Genomic DNA, 16,168 nt, shown 5'->3' on the forward strand with positions numbered 1-16,168 from the left:
AGTACATTTGAACTCGGATTGCAGTTCACAAACAAAAGCGTATTTGGTTGCCAAAAACCCATTATATTATATTATATTTATATATTGCATAATCGCGTCTCTGGCCTGTTTAACAAATGTAATTGCAACCGCATTTGCACAATCATCCAGCAGGGAAATGTGGCGATATTTACAAAACTGTGTAGTCTAACGACACATGTTTCTGTGAGTCGTGCTAGGGGGTGTACTGCGCCTTTAAGAAGAACACAGAGGGGAAACGCTGTGTCTGGTAGTGTTGTCTTGCAATACTGTTGGAACAGGGCCATCAATCTTCCACTGTATATTTCAGTCAGGGGCTGCAAAGAGGCAAAAAAGAAAACCAAAGCAACAACAACAACAACAACAAAACCCAGCATGATCACAAAGTTATTCACATAGACCGGGCGAGTGAGTGAGGGAGAGAAAGAGAGCGAGCGAGAGAGAAAGAGAGTACTGGGAAAGCTGGATCTCGAGAGAAGGAGAGAGAGAAAAGCACAGCACAGCACAGGCAGGCATTTTAGAAGAGGAAGAAGCAGAGAAACACGTTAATCTCTGGATTACTGTCACAAAAGAATACTGACTCCTGGTGCCAAGAAATCTTGATATAGGACAGTCGTGGTGGCCACTTGTTTGGGGAGCTTTGTTAACGCAGACTTTGCAAAATGAGAACTCCTTGTCGGATTTAGTAAGGTAAGGCGGAAACAATATACTTTTAAACGGCCAGTGACCTCTTTTCCCCTGATAGTCTTGTGTCAGTAATGTACTGTTCATTCCACTTAATCGCAGACTAAGGATTTATTTACTATACACAGTTAAGTGTAAGCAAATAACAACGCAACATGGGGTGCATGTCTTTTAGTATTGTTTATTGTTTTCGCAGGACGTGTTGTTAATTTAAAATGGCTTGCAAATGAAGAGATTTTTATTACAAACTCAAACTTCAGTCGTTTCAGTTAACTTGTCAAGTAAGTGATCAACCGACCTTTATCTACAAAAAAATAAAAATAAAAAATAAACAAAAGGATGGTCATTGTTCCAAAAAAAAAAAAAAAAAAAAAAGTTTATTGTTGAATAGTGTTTTGTAATACAAACTTTGCATTTTCGTTTTGATGATAACTTTGACTGGTAGGAATGACGCCGTGTTTTTTCTAAAATAGTTTTTGCAAAAAATGTGGTAAGCCACTTTGGTCATGTGCTTGGTTGTATTTCACGATGTTATTTGTATGTGTTATTGCTGACGCCGGGGCTCAACACAGCAGCATTCACGTTATCTGATCTTCACACTATATTCCCACAATGGTCCTGTGTTGTTTTTTCAACGCGGAGTGGAAGGTCAGTCTAAAGGCAAAAACAGTGACACCCAGACTGATTCCCTTCAACTGTAGGGTTGTGATTAAGGAAATCAAAACGCAACAAACACATAATTTGTGTTGAATCATACATATTTTTTTCTGTATTATCAATACAATTAAAAAATAAAACTGTTCACTGTGAATTTGAGTTTTAGTTTTAGACAATTGCATGGCAAATAGATGAATAAAAACAGCTAAAATATCTACGCAGTCATTTAATACTCATTGGGCTGCATACTTTTCAATTTTTGAAAGTAAAATGTACGTTAAATTAGTGTGGGGTCGGGGGTGTTGGAAATTGATTGGGGTGCGATAGCTTTTAAAACGTGAAATGGGACAGTTGTCATACGCATACTGTGTAGCTAGAAGTTTGGTTACCGTACCGAAATTTGTATGCTATTGTCAGGTTTTCAGCTGCATTGGTGGGGCGGGTCAGCGACCAGCAGGGCGGCATTTTTGTACTACTAATTGCAATTAAATTGCAATATAATACACTATCAGTAGTTTTGCCTATAAGGTGTTTTTTTTCTGCATGAAATACATGCAAATACATTTTATAACGACAAATCTGACTTGGGGAGTGGGATTCACACTAATAAAGTAAAGATATAGTGTCAACCAGTGGTTTGCCTAACACCACTTGTGGGATATTTTTTGTTTGTTTTGTGAATTCACTTCACCCGAAGTAATACGAGCGGGAAGAATTACTGTTGTAAAGTTTTGCATAGGGCGGTTTTAGAAAAAAAAAAAAAACCCATCTGTTTATACTATGTTTTTCATGAGCCAATTCAATTGATTAATTCACGTGTTTTTTTTTTTTTTTTTTTTTTTTTTTTCTTAAAACAAACTCAGAACCTTGTGACTGATATTTTAGTTATTTATTTTTTTAAAACTCACGCGTGTTAATTTACGCGTGTTAAAAAAGCAAGCAAATTTAGAGGCCTACACCCTCACCCTAGGGCTTGTTGCCACCTAGACATACCTTTGGTTATCTGGTTTCCTTGGTATTATTTTCAATGTTAAAAATAAGGGAAGTGTAATTGATGCTTTAGAATGCAATCTAGTGCTTTGCAGTTTGTACCTGCCTGCATTGCACACAGCGTTTCTCATTCAGACTCCAGAAGATGCTACTGTAGCTTTAGTATATTGGCATAATGAATATGCATCTGACTGTTTGCTTACTGTTCAAGTTACTGCTGTCCACAAAGGGGAGTCTGCATCTTTAACCATGTGATTTATTGACGCCCACATCTGTCTATTGCAATCGATCATGTTAATTTTGATAAACCTCTCTAGTATTTAGTTGTAGGCCATATACGCAGCATGACTGGAACGATCTAATTACCTTGCCTAGAAATCTTTCCTCCCGTCAACAAAATTGTGTGTGTTTTAAGCCAATGACTGTTTAAATGAAATGTATTCATCTGAATAGAAAGAGGCCTTCAGTGAAAATGCATTCCCTTTTGGGTGGCTGCCGGTCTTTTAAGTGCTGGACGGTATTAATAAACCCATGTCCAACAGAGTCAGGTGCTGAGAGAGAGAGCTGCAAGCTTTTTGCAGTTTCAGCTCAAGAGAGGAAAATCATTTTTGGAATGCATTAGCTGATATTGCAGTTCTGGTCATATAGATTATTTAGCAGTGCTAAAAGGGTTAGTGGTACAGTATATTGTGACAGGAATCTGAGGACTTTGCGCTGCCAAGTTTGACAGTGCTGCAAGCATTTTAAATAGGCAAAACCTTAAAACATTTTTTACCTTGGCTTCAAATTATCTTTTTTTTTTATGCAGCTATGTTCACATTTATTTGTATATGTGTAATTGCAAATTGCAGCAAGGCTGGTAAACTGTCATTAAGTTGACACATTTACCAGCACTTTTAAATGACAGGCAGTTAGGTGATTGAGTATCTGAAATGTTAGGTGTCAATACTTCTTGCTACCACTTTACTGACATTAAATGAATGCAGTTCATCAGCACTGTTCATTACATTGGTACTCTGATTATAAGGAATATCATCCATTGAAATGATGGCATTTGTATTATCAGTAATCTAAGGAAGCTCCTGGGAGATTATCTGTATTTAGTCTGATATTAAGCTTGGTGTGATGGGCGGCTCATTTTGTTGGGTTATGACATACGAGAGATTGACATACTGTAGTGGTTTCCCAAAGGAAGGCCATTGCAGTCGTTGTGGATTTTTAGTTAAAATTAAAATATTTGTTCCAGGAATGTTCAGATTGATGTTTAGCATTCTTGTGGTGTGAATAGGAACTGATCTATTTTAAACTAAAATCCAAGCAAATTTTACTTTGACAAAGGTTGCAGATGGGTGGTGACAGTAAGGAGGTGCACAGGATATGAGCTAATAGACATCTTCCACTATTAATGAGATTGGATCACTTGGACTGAGATCCCAGTCTCTGTCTTTTAAAGGATGAATAAATCCAGATTTATGCAGAGGACGTAAGTGCTGTTCTTTGTGTCTCCAGAGTTAGTTCGGAGGTTGCAGTGATGAGTCAGGTCGAATAATAATTGGACGTTCCAAATTGGGAGGAAATTGGAAAATGAATAATAATAAAAAAAATCCACAGTTTGTTGACAACGATTTCAAGATTTTTATCCGCAGGAACATTGGCTTCCATTTCCTTGAAAGAGGCAAATGCAAAAGGTGCACCAGACAGACCCGCTCCCACAAAGACCTTCAGCAGCAGGGGGTTAATTACCAGTGCAATATAATCAAACCTGGTGCATTAATCCTGATCTGGTCTTATGATGTGAAATAGTTCTAAAGCATATATCTAAATTGGTAAATAAACAGGCTTGCATAGACTGCATAACTGTACTGTGTTTATTACATATTGTCTGAGCCTGAGCATCATTAGGTTTAAATCTCTCAGCATACAGCAGTTTATTTTTTTAGAGCTAGGCCTTTCCCAGATATGAAAATAAATTCTGTATATTGACCTTTCAGCATGACATATTGGTAACAGGCGAGGTGACATTTGCTGGCATTGTGAAAGGTTTACTGAGCGTTCATGGGATACGCTGCTGTAAAACAGGCCACTTCTTTAATGGCCACCTTAAAGGTCTTTTAGTCTCAGTTCCCTAGAGCGAGCATGTCTTTTTCTACACTGTCTGTAGTAATGAGATCTCTGTGCAGGTTTTACACTTTGAAGTGCATTGCACGCAAAACACTGTGCTTTTGTGTAACAGCGTGACGTTGTATTGATCGTGCCCCACGATGCAGCGAAAGCCCATCAAAACAAGTCACGCAATCTTGTCATTCCTCCTGGGAGCTCTGCTGTTTCCACAGTCTTTCCCTCCCGTGTCTCTCTAGAAGCGATAGGGCTGTAATGTGAAAGCCCAGTGAATTCTGATTCCATTGTGCTACGGTGCTGAATGTGACTCAGGGTTCTGCTCTGCCCAGATACAGTGCCAGAAATCCTGCCAAAAGCATGCACTAGGCTAGAGTACAGTATTCTTATCTTGCAAAATGCAGATAAGCAGGATTTCCATTCAGATTATCGCCTTGTATGGCATTCTTAGTAATAACAGCAGCAGTCTGTTTAATATAGGGTTAACAAAGCAGCATTAATACAGTAGTAACAGCTGAATGGCATGTTAGTGTTTTATGCTGAGTTGTATAACTTATGTCTGTAATTGATCATACCAGTAAGTCAGCAACCTCTGAAACATTTTTACCATCATGTTTCATACAGTAGTGTAACTCACCACAAATAATATAGTCCTGTCAGTATGACTGGAAAAGGACGTGCAGTGTTTATTTGCTTCCTAAAAAAACATGAATGAATAAATATAGGTGCATCTAATTGAAAGGTCACCTGAGGACACGACAAAGAGGAATGAGAGTAATTATGTGAATAGGGTGGAAGGGGGAGGCTTTGAAAAAAACAGTGTATTTATTGTGGCCAGCAGCAGTTCCGATAATAGAATGTGTTGTTAATGCGTGGCCAGAAGTAGGGCCGGGGCGTGGTGGCTGGAGGGGAGTGAGGAGGGTTCTTGCAGCTCTCCAGGGAGACGCGTTCCTCTGCATTACTGCTTGCTCAGGCTGAAAAGTTCCATTACAGACGGATTTCGATTTTCAGAGGAACTGTATGCTGAGAGAACCGAAAGTGTTTGCTTGTGAAATACAGACTGTCAGAATTATGTTCAAAAAGGTCAACTGCCTGGATATTAAAAGGTTTTTAGATTGTCAGATGTGCTTGAGGCATCTCAACAAGATATGCTGAACTTCAGTGCCTGGTTTTACAGACCCTGATTAGCAATAGTCTAGGACTAGATTCCCAGTTTTGACATCAGAGAGTCCAAGATTAATGCTAATTAGGGTCTCAAACGCCCCGGAGAATATATTAAGATACAAACAATTGTATTCTTTTAATTTGCAGACTTTATTCTTCAATGTCCTTTGTATTTTTGGAACCCACAATGACCCCTCATGAATGAACTGGATGGGTTTCTGAAGCTGTTGCCAAGCAGCCACAGCGATTCTAACAGAAAGGGTTTCAGGAGTTCTGAAATACAGGAGCCCCTTTGTGGATGGTGCAGATGCTGCAGACTTGATGCAGAGTTTCCAGCGTTGCAGGATGGCAATAGCAGTTGCAGTTTTGGTACTTTTCCAGCGATTTGTAAACCTGCTCCTCCTTTTCTAAAAGCAATTTTCCATTATGAGATTTGTTCCCTCGTGTCAAGATCTGTTTCGAATGCTTCATGTGAATGACACAGGGTGGTTACAAAGTCAGTAAGCCGCTTGAATTCCTTGTCAGCTGGGCTGTAGGAAACACATGGGATTGCATTAATCAGCCCTTGTAGCTCAGACCAGGTTAATGCCCACCAGAGATCCTACCAAGCCTTGATTGTTGTTCTCCCAACATTTCTCATATTCCACATTTTTATTTATAGAAGCCTGATGATGCAATTGTTAAAGAAGACATTTAAACCAGTATATGCCAGTTTATATTGTATACAAATGAACATCTATTGAGCCGATAATAAGCTGTCTGCATTAGTCTGTTTTGATTCATTTTTTAAATGACTGAAATGAATCCCCTCGCAGCTCATAATGGATGATAAGGTATCTCTCGTAATGTGACGGTCTCTGCATGATGAGGTTCATTTTCATCTCTGTATTTAAATGACCCAGGCGGGTTCAGCTTTATAAGGAAAGTTAGTTTCCCACTGCATTGAAATTCACTTAAATGATTTACAAATTTACAGCACTGCTGATATTTACTGACTGGAATAAAACAAATGCATTTGTGTAAAATTAGCACCGTCATTGTATTGTTGCAAGACATCATGTGTGAAGTGGATGAAGAAAACTTTGCAAAATTAAGTATAGCACTGTTGCTGCTTGGTTCTGCTCTACTGTGTCAAAGTGATTGTCAGTCACTGGCGCCTGGGGTGCTGGTTGATTCATGCTGGCATGGTTTGAATCCTGGTTGAGTCATGCAGGCATGGTTTGAATCCTGGTTGTGCCAAGTTGACGATCTTGGCTTGGGGCCAACAGGAAGTGCTGCATTGGCCTCTGTGCTCCTGCAGGGTCGAGGAGTGGAATCTTCTGGGGATGGTTCGCCTGTTCATGCTTCAGGGACGCCTAGTGGCCCGGCACTCAACGAGACTCCCTAGGCTGCACCCTTGCCTCCAGGGTACAGGAACTTGGCAGCATCAGAGGGACTTTAAGCAGACATCGCCCGTTGAGCTTCAACGCTGATAAGGCAACATTCAGACTCCTGTGCCCTTGCAAGCTATGCTGATCAAAAAGGAAAAAGAAGGCTTTCGTCTGTTATTGCCAAGGTGTTTAACAGGAAATGGACCTACTCTAATGAAAGGGAACAACAGACCCTGAAAACCTGAAGCGAGATGTTTTTGTTTTCACCACAACTGTTGCAGCAATATCTAGCATCCTAGAACATATGCCAGTTTGTGCTCAGTGATGGAAGCAGCTTACAGGTAATCTGTTCTGCATAAAGACAGGCATCCAGGCATTAGGTTTGTGTGCTGGCAAAGGCACTGTACTGTAGAGGAGATGCACTAACTTTACAGTCTTATTGAGTTATGAAACCGGTTAGGACCATTTGGCTGCAGGTTGGTATAATTGTTCATTGGCGATGATATTAGTAGACTCTCGGTAAGGCTGTTGTCATGTCGTGACACCCATAAGCAAGAGGAGAAGCCACTCAATTTGCCTTTTTATAGGGGTAGCTGATTAAAAAGCTTTAAAAGCTACAGTAAAACCTTGGTTGTACAAACCTTGAATTTACACCCACCTAACTGACTAACAATGCCCTGTAACTTACTATATTTCAGGCAGTTTGACATATTCCTGTTTTACTATGAGTTTAAGGCAACATTTTAATAAAAAAGCTATATTTCCGTAGTCTCTTGTCGTACAAGAGTTGAACCATATCAGATGTGTTTATCACATTTAGTTACAGCATGTCTTTCCTCACAGCCCCGTCCACAGTTTGGAGCCGAGTCAATTGTGTGGTATTTATTGCAAACAGTTTAACTGTCTGGATTAACCAATGGGTATTGGTTATCTTCAAATCGGAGTTAAAATAACTCCTTTGCTGCAGCATTGCATCCATTTCATTACGACCTAATTAACATCTTCAGGTTATATTGACAGTGCTGATGGGCAGAATATTATACTGTTGTAGCCACAAACAACTAAATAGAAATTGGGAGGTTCATGTTTCAGTGGATGAAAGAAGGATACAAATGAACAGAGGTTTTGCATTCCAAGATATCTAGATTAAAAACCTGTGGTACTGTGATACGGTTTTGCTTTTTGTGTGGAGCACTACAGTAACATCTCAGTGTGTCTTATAACAAGAGCCTATACTCTTATAACCAGGTAAGAAATGGGGTGGAAGTACAAGTTTTAATGTATGAAGTTAGCAATGGGATATGTTGAAACTCTAGAAAACTGCAGATAAGGTCTGTGGCATGCAGCCAGTGCAGTTCATTCAGGCCAAGAACACAGTGTGAGTGCTGCTTGCCAGAATGCATGTTAAAGCTTCCCAGCCACCCAGTGGTGTGGTCTAGTGGCGTGGTGCTACAGTGGACAGCAAAGGATGAGCGGCTATCGTGTGAGCCACTGAACTTCTAGTGAAGTCATATTTAATTGGAACCGCCACTTGAAAGGGCTGTTGTTATCCATTGTAAAAAAAAAAAAAAAAAAAAATCACCCTTGCTAGAACTGAATACATGCTGTAAGCAACTAACTAAATCTTCCTCCCCTAGTGCTGTTAATTTCCATTCTGTGACTGAATAATATGGGTTACACTATTCTAGCAAGCAGCCCTCGCTCTGTTTCGCGTTTGAGTATTTGAAAATAGATGGAAAAGAGTTCCAGCCAATTTCCTTTTTTTTTTTTTGTTGTTTTCATAACCATTGTACAGAACAAGTCTGGGCTTAAATACACCTACAGTACAGTAATTGCCACACATTACATTGTATAGTATACATTGTATAGTGTGTTGCATGTATCTGCTGATGTGAATGGATTTGTTGCTCTTGGGCAGTGGGGAGGCGGTGTTCTTTGTGCTCACCCCCACCAAAATGAAATGCAGGGGAATGAGTTTATAGGACATGAACAGCAAAGGACTGGGGTTGATAGAGAGCAGCTTCTAATGGAGGAAGATCGTTGCTGTGCACATTTAAAAGAAGTCAAGAATCAGTAGTTGCAAGCTGTTTCTTCATTGTAACTCAATATATTATAAAAGGAACTTTTCTATAAATATTTAAATGATCTGAAAAGAGAGACTAAACAACTAACGAAGAAATCTTCCCCCACCCTAATTATTTGAAAAGCATGCAACCAAGATATATTTGCATTCGGTACACTATTTGGAGAGTGACTAGTCCTGTATGTCAGTGAAGACAAGGACACGGCCCCTTCTCAGAAGTGTTCTCCTAATGACAGCCGGTACTATAATTAGTGATTTGATTGCTTTTGTTTGTTTAGCATCTCTTTGCCTGGTGTGCTTCGCTGCAGCTCAGCAGGAGGCACGGCCGTGGTTTTATTACCTCGAGAGCCACGTTCTTGCAGCTACTGTACTGCAGTCTCGCTACCCTGCCAGATTGACTTTTTCTGCTTCCTGAATTGAATGGCCGGTTCGTCAGACGGACGTGATATTTGTGCAGGAATGTGATCGTTTTAAAAGGGGAAGCTTCTTAATCCTTAAATAAATTGAGTGCTCAAGAAGGAATGCACTTTATACCTCTAAAGTGAACTCAACTCTTGACTTCTGCAGTATTCTAGTTAATCTGGTTAGGGTAGTGAGATTTGTGTGGTAGAGGTTTGAACCCAGGTACTGTGTTTAATAAACCCAACCTTAAATTGCAATCTTTCAGGGCGTGGTACGGTGAAAAGGAGAGACCAGTGAATTGCAAGCCTTCAAAGCAGATTGAATTTAGCCGTTTTGATACGGTATGTGGAGGGACAAGACATTTTATTTGGGGTTAAAATGAGAAGCTCCATTTTAAAATGCTTCTTTTTCAAACCCTGTATGAGACCGTAGTGTGCCAGTAATGGGGGGGGGGGGAATTGTGGAGGAGAAACTTTTGTTTTGAGTTGTTTCTGGTTTATAACTTTATCACTACTTTTGATCACAGTTTATGAAAACATACAGTAATTGTCAGATAAGAGAACCTGCCACTATCCCCATTGAAATCTGACAACTGACGCCTACGCCTCGGTGCTCCTATAATAATAATAATAGTATGCAGCTCATTGCTGGCATTTTTGCAATGAGTTTTGATATACAGTTTTGTCAAGGCAGGGGACTCTTGCTTCTGACTCAAGTAGCGGATGTTAAAACAAGCAATATTTTTCTCATTACGTTATAAGGTAGGGAACCTCTGATTTAATACAGCCCTGTAATTTTATCTGTAGTATTGGACTTTCCAAATAGCACCGCTTCAGTTCACTGGCCTGGCAGGGTTTTGCATATTTGTCTGGAGGCTTGCAATACATTCCATGTGCTCTTAACTGGATTTTACAGTTTTCAGCAGTGGGATTCTTATTGCAGTACAGACTATGCCACAGCTCTAATTTATTTATTTATTTTTCTTTTGCAAAATCCCAGCAGCCTAGGAAATATTTACTGTGCGGTGTATCACCTGGCCATTCTCAGGAATCACAGTTTAATGAATGTACATGAGGGAGAAAGCTGTGATATCCCCCCCCCCCCTTCGCCACTGACCTGTCCCTAATGCATTTCTCTTTACAGCACCCAGCAGTCAAAGGATTTATCGTCAAACTGAGCAACTCATTAAGACGGGGGTGGACAACAGTCGGCTCTTTTCAATGAATAGTTCCTGACCTCAGGGTTAATGGAATCTGATGGCTAGACAGACCTGCAGTCTTATTTGTTAGGGGCCTGACTGCACAGATGACGTTCTGGCATGTCAAGCAGATTGATAGCTTGTGGGTGTTGTTATCACCGGCAAGGCACATATTGGGGGTTGGGTTAATAGGAGGCTTAAGCCGCCACTCATGGCCGTAGCTTATGATGCCTGGCCTATCGGAGGTCGTTTTGACGGCTGATGCGTTTTCTGTGCATGTCTGCATCTAATTGGGCATGGCGACGAACAACATTAACATTAGCGCTTGGTACCTGAACGGGAGCATTGGTTTGAATATTCGAAAATAAAATGAAACTGATATTCAGTTTGTTCCAAAACCATACCCCATCAAATTACCCATTAAAGAAAGAAGATAAACGCTAATCAGTGTGCTGTTTATTTCAGACATCATTTATGCATTGGTTTCCTTCGCACGGTATCTTTCTGATGCAGTCATTTATACATTTGTAATATAAACAAACGTGTGAATTTTTGCTGAATACATTTCAAGCAGTTTTTTTTTTTTTTGTGACCCACATATAGAATTCTGATTAAGAAGTCACTTGCAGATGTCTTCTGTATTTCAGCACAGAGAAGGGTCTTGCACCTTTTGTGTGTATTTTTTTTCTGTTAACGCCTGCTCCTTCCTGATATTTTATTATGGCTTTATTAACAGAAATGTTAACTGCTTCCTGTTTGCTCTCTTTGGGGGAGGGAGGGACGCGTTTGGGGTTTCTCGAGCGAATGAATTTCCAGTAAATGTGTTCTTCAGGGTCGCTGTGCTTCACTAAATGTTATTGCTGTAATGTATGTAGATACTCAGATAACAAATCGACTGCTGGTGGCAGGAAGCCATATTTAGACAAGCAGTTGTGTTGGGGTGAATTGCATCTAAAACTGACTGTTTGTGGGTCAAGATCATCCTTATCAGTTTATCTGCCACACAGTTTTAATAGAGGTTGTGTTCCAGGATACTGAACTACTGCTGTGCTCATGAGGTAGCAAGACATCACGTGTACAGAAATCGTTTGAGCCTCTCTAGGCTTTGATATGAGATTAGAAAGCTACGCTTCATTGGCTTGGGTCAGGTGCGCTACATCTAGCTCAAAGTTACACTTCTCTAAATACTGTAGAGAAAGGCAAAGCAAATATGAAGTAAATGTCAGTATAGAAAGTGGTCTGCTCTTGTCAAAGCCTTCTTGTTTTTACTTGCAGCCCCCTACCCTGTTTTGATCTAAATCCAAAGAGGGCCTCAGAGCTGCTTGCTTCCATCAAAAAGTTCATGCAGTGTTTTTATTACTGTACCTTCATTCATTTTTTTAGTTTCAGGATGCAGAATTGCAAGATTGTTGCACCATAATCTGCCCCCTTGCAATTTAACCAAATTAACTAAAACTCCAATGAGGTTGTGAATACTGTAAGTGCCAATCTTTTGCCATGTAAACTGTTGGCTGGACATGTGTACAATACTTCTCCTCCTTATCTGCATCTCAAGTACTACAGGAGAAAATGATTATATTAAGCCATTGTTCTCAACACTGAAGGAATTTTAATTATTTTGCTTTGAGTCAATGATGTCTTGAGGCTATTAAAAACCTTTTATAGATTTCAACACTAAGTAGTTATGATGAGGAGTACTGTATGTAAATCTGTGCACTGAATGACTGGGGCACTGTTCAGAATATCGACTTTCTCCTTGAAGCAGGAAATTCAACAGTAAAGGAGCTAACATTGTATTCCAGCACTTTCCTGTGGTTTAGTTGGGGCTTCTTCTGATATGGATGTGTTAATCGTATAGAAAAACTGAGAAGCCGAACAGCATATCCTTCATTTCCAAACTAAAACTGTACTTGAACTGTACTTGTTTATTGTTTGAAGATAGAAGTGCTTACTTATTCAGTTGAAGTGTGTGTGTGTGTGTGTGTGTGTGTATGTGTGTGTATATATATATATATATATATATATAATATATATACATATATATATATATATATATGTGTTGTATATATGCGTTATTAATCGGTTAAACTTTGAATAACCAGTTCAACTAAAATAAATTTATATATGATAAATGTCGCTAAAACCACTCCCTAATTTTTTTTTCTTACCAAAAATAATCATTTAGAAATCCTCTCTAGTTTGTGTAGTTGTTTTGCTTGCTGTCTGTCCCGTCTCCGTTCAGCTCTGAATGGCTGGGGGTCGCTGTCAGTCATCTCAGTGGTGCGTTAGTACTGTATTTCCACCCTGCTCTGACAGATCTTGTTGACTGAAGCGGTGCTAGAATGCTGTCATTTGCCAGCTACAGCGCCTGTCATTGAAAGCGCCTACTTTGAAATTAGCTGGTTAAGGTGCACGCAAGCTTTTGCTTTAGGTATACAGTGACAGTTAGTAGTTTGATTTGAAAATGGGGAGTAAGAGAAAAACTCTTGATGAATATTGTGCAGAATACCCTGCTGACTGCTGAAGTCTCTGCGGCAGGACGAGGTGGGGCCGTCTGCCTTGACTCTGAGTCCGGCTGTGCTAAGCAGGAGAGGGGGGAGCTCAGACTCCGAATAGTAATTGCAAGTTTGTTCTGTTCAACTGTCTAATGTTTTGTTCTGTGCATATTATTTTTACTCGTAAATTTAATTCTATAAAGGTCTGTGTAATACACTTTTATATGCTGCGTTTACTACGGTTTATTAGAGACACATTTTTAAATGTCGCTCCGCTGTGATAAATGGGTTTTGCTAAATGAGAAGTTTTGTGACATAAAGCGTAAAGGTCAGTTTCACTCATTCTCTGCTTGAATTGAAAAATAAAGATTAAAAAAAAAAAAAACCTGTAAATTATTTCTAAAATAAACATCGATATTAATCGTCATTTTGGCTTTCCTGTGCGACAATCCATCGTCTCTCGCCAGAGTAAACTATCCTAGTTGGTGAGATTATATTTATTACCTCCTATATTGTTTTGTAATGCTACAATACAGTGCTTCAGTACAGAAAGTCCTTTGTTGACACAAAGCAACTTCTTAAAAAAAAAAAAAAGAGAATATGAGTCTGTTACTCGGAAGATCACCCTGGAGTTGCTGAGCAGAAAAGTAAAAAGGGCCCAAGTGATAGATTGCAACCCGTAAGTGTCTACTGACAGTAGGCCAGTATTGCCATGGTTACCAGGAATTATTACTCGCTGCCAGCGCTGGGAATAAAAGCATACCCTCTTGGCTTTCCAGCGGGAGGAGTGGATTTATGTAATCCACACAGTTTTCCAGTCAGGAAATTAGAACAGGTTCTATGTATCACAGGGACGCCCTGTTAGTGTAGGCTATCTCCTTTGTGTATTGGCCTGTTATTTCTCAAGGATTTACTGATCCGGTAGCATTAGACGGTCCACCCGGTGTATTGGCGGACTGTATGCAGCTGGAACAAATTGGGGAAGTCAAGTGCGCTGCTGTTTTAGATTATTCTGGAAGGATTTTACAGTAAAGCAAGCTTGAAGTGGATTTACTGGCTCAGGTGTCATTAGCAGTTTAAGTATTTTCAGAACCAACCCCCTCTATTCTACCAGCCAAAAAATGCTGTGATCCACAGTTGGGTTCTATCTCTTAAGAGCAAGGTTAACATCATTATTTCTTTAGATGGAGAGCAGTAGAACTTGTTATAGGTTACGACTGTCGGCTAAAAATATCTGGCTCTCTTGTACTTTTATTGTAGGATTGATGTGTTGTGACTGCAGTGCAGAGGTGGAAATCCCCATGCCACCACTCTGTAGACAGTTCAGCCCGTCAGGACGTTTACCTTTAGCTGTTGCCATTTTCCTCAAACCCTGCATTTGTGTTTTAGTCTGAATGTGTGAAAGCTGTCTGGCCCCCATGCTTGACGGTCACGTCTTGCCATTCCTGAAGAGGTGTCATGTTGTGTGGGTGTCACGCTGCAGCCTGGTCAACGAGTCCATCTCTCTCTCAACTCCAGAAAGCCATGCCTGCAGTCGTCTCCTTTCACCTTTGCCTGTGGTCCTGAGATTTCAGCCTTTCACTGAGTTCTACACCTCACGTCTTGTGACAAAAGCAAGGGTTAGCTCTCCCTGGGCTGATTTCAATAAAAAAAAAGAAAAAACGTCAGAAGAAAAAAACACAGTTGCTTTATACTGTAGCCTGCATTATTTCTCTGTTCTGTAATGACATCCATTCAATTTGACCAGATACAGTATATACATAACATGTTAACAATTAAATGACTACAAATTTGCATCTTCTTTTTTTGTTTTTATAAAGTCATCAACATTTTGCATTCATACAGTAGTTTGCTTTGTTGATCTCTTTCTGTTGCCGTGTTTCTGTCATTGGTTAGTTCCAGGACACTATTTGACTTGATTTGAGTATGACTGTCAATACATTTTTGCAGACTCCTCCCCTGACCTGGCAATGAGGTTCTATGTGAAGTGCAATATGTACACTCACTGAACAGTGGTGGGTTATCTTGCAGACTCCTCCCCTGACCTGGCAGTGAGGTTCTATGTGAAGTGCAATATGTACTCTCGCTGAACAGTGGTGGGTTATCTTGCAGACTCCTCCCCTGACCTGGCAGTGAGGTTCTATGTGAAGTGCAATATGTACTCTTGCTGAACAGTGGTGGGTTATCTTGCAGACTCCTCCCCTGACCTGGCAGTGAGGTTCTATGTGAAGTGCAATATGTACACTCACAGAACAGTGGCGGTTTATCATGCAGACTCCTCCCCTGACCTGGCAATGAGGTTCAGAGTGTGAAACTCATTAGCAGAGTAACTAAGGAAGCTGAAATGGAAACTGGGAGGCGGTCGGGCTGTGGAATGTGCAAATCACATAGTGGAGACTAATCTGTGCAGGAAATTGCTCGTTTAGAAAGAAGTTCATGTTTATTTGAAGCCGGAATGGTTTATTTAATGTGAAATACATCTTGTTGCATGCGATCATTTACATTATTAGCTTGCTGTCTATTTTCCATAATCCGAAGCTCGGCTCGGTGGGACCACAGTGGCACATCTTTGGCAATTGCCTCCTCTGTCTTTCAGTAAGCAACTGTGATTATGTCAGCTCATTAATCAGCAGTGCTTCAGATCATGTTTTCAGACTCTTTACTCCGGCAGAGACAGTTCTATTAGATATTTGGTCCAAATGGCACTAATATTTTATTTAATTTTTTTTAAATGCTGTTTTTAAAAGGAAAATACTGTCAAACCTACTTAATACTGGTCCAACTCTTTGCTAATATTACCACGTTGAAGTGTCCAGATAACATCACTTTGGTAGTTCAGCACACACGCACACACATACACACACACTGGTTAATATCAATCGCATTTGTTACTCTTAAAACAGATTTCCACACTGCTTAATATAACTTTTTGGAGGAAAAAAAGCATAATTTTTGGAAGGTTTACATGTAGTTGTAGATGAACTCTTCATAA

At 40.0% G+C, this 16,168-nt stretch overlaps 1 protein-coding gene across 8 annotated transcripts in view; it reads left to right on the plus strand.

Moving 5' to 3' along the window:
* The first annotated feature begins 253 nt into the window (after positions 1 to 253).
* LOC121297194 (nuclear receptor corepressor 2-like) overlaps positions 254 to 16,168 on the plus strand; it is a 127,817-nt gene continuing 111,902 nt past the window's right edge. For all 8 annotated transcript variants that reach the window (XM_041223320.1, XM_041223326.1, XM_041223327.1 and 5 more), the window contains exon 1: positions 254 to 708. The gene's annotated coding sequence lies outside the window, so the exon portion shown is untranslated. The remainder of the gene's footprint in view (positions 709 to 16,168) is intronic.

This window comes from Polyodon spathula, chromosome 22 (assembly GCF_017654505.1).
Source record: "Polyodon spathula isolate WHYD16114869_AA chromosome 22, ASM1765450v1, whole genome shotgun sequence".
Lineage (NCBI taxonomy): Eukaryota > Metazoa > Chordata > Actinopteri > Acipenseriformes > Polyodontidae > Polyodon > Polyodon spathula.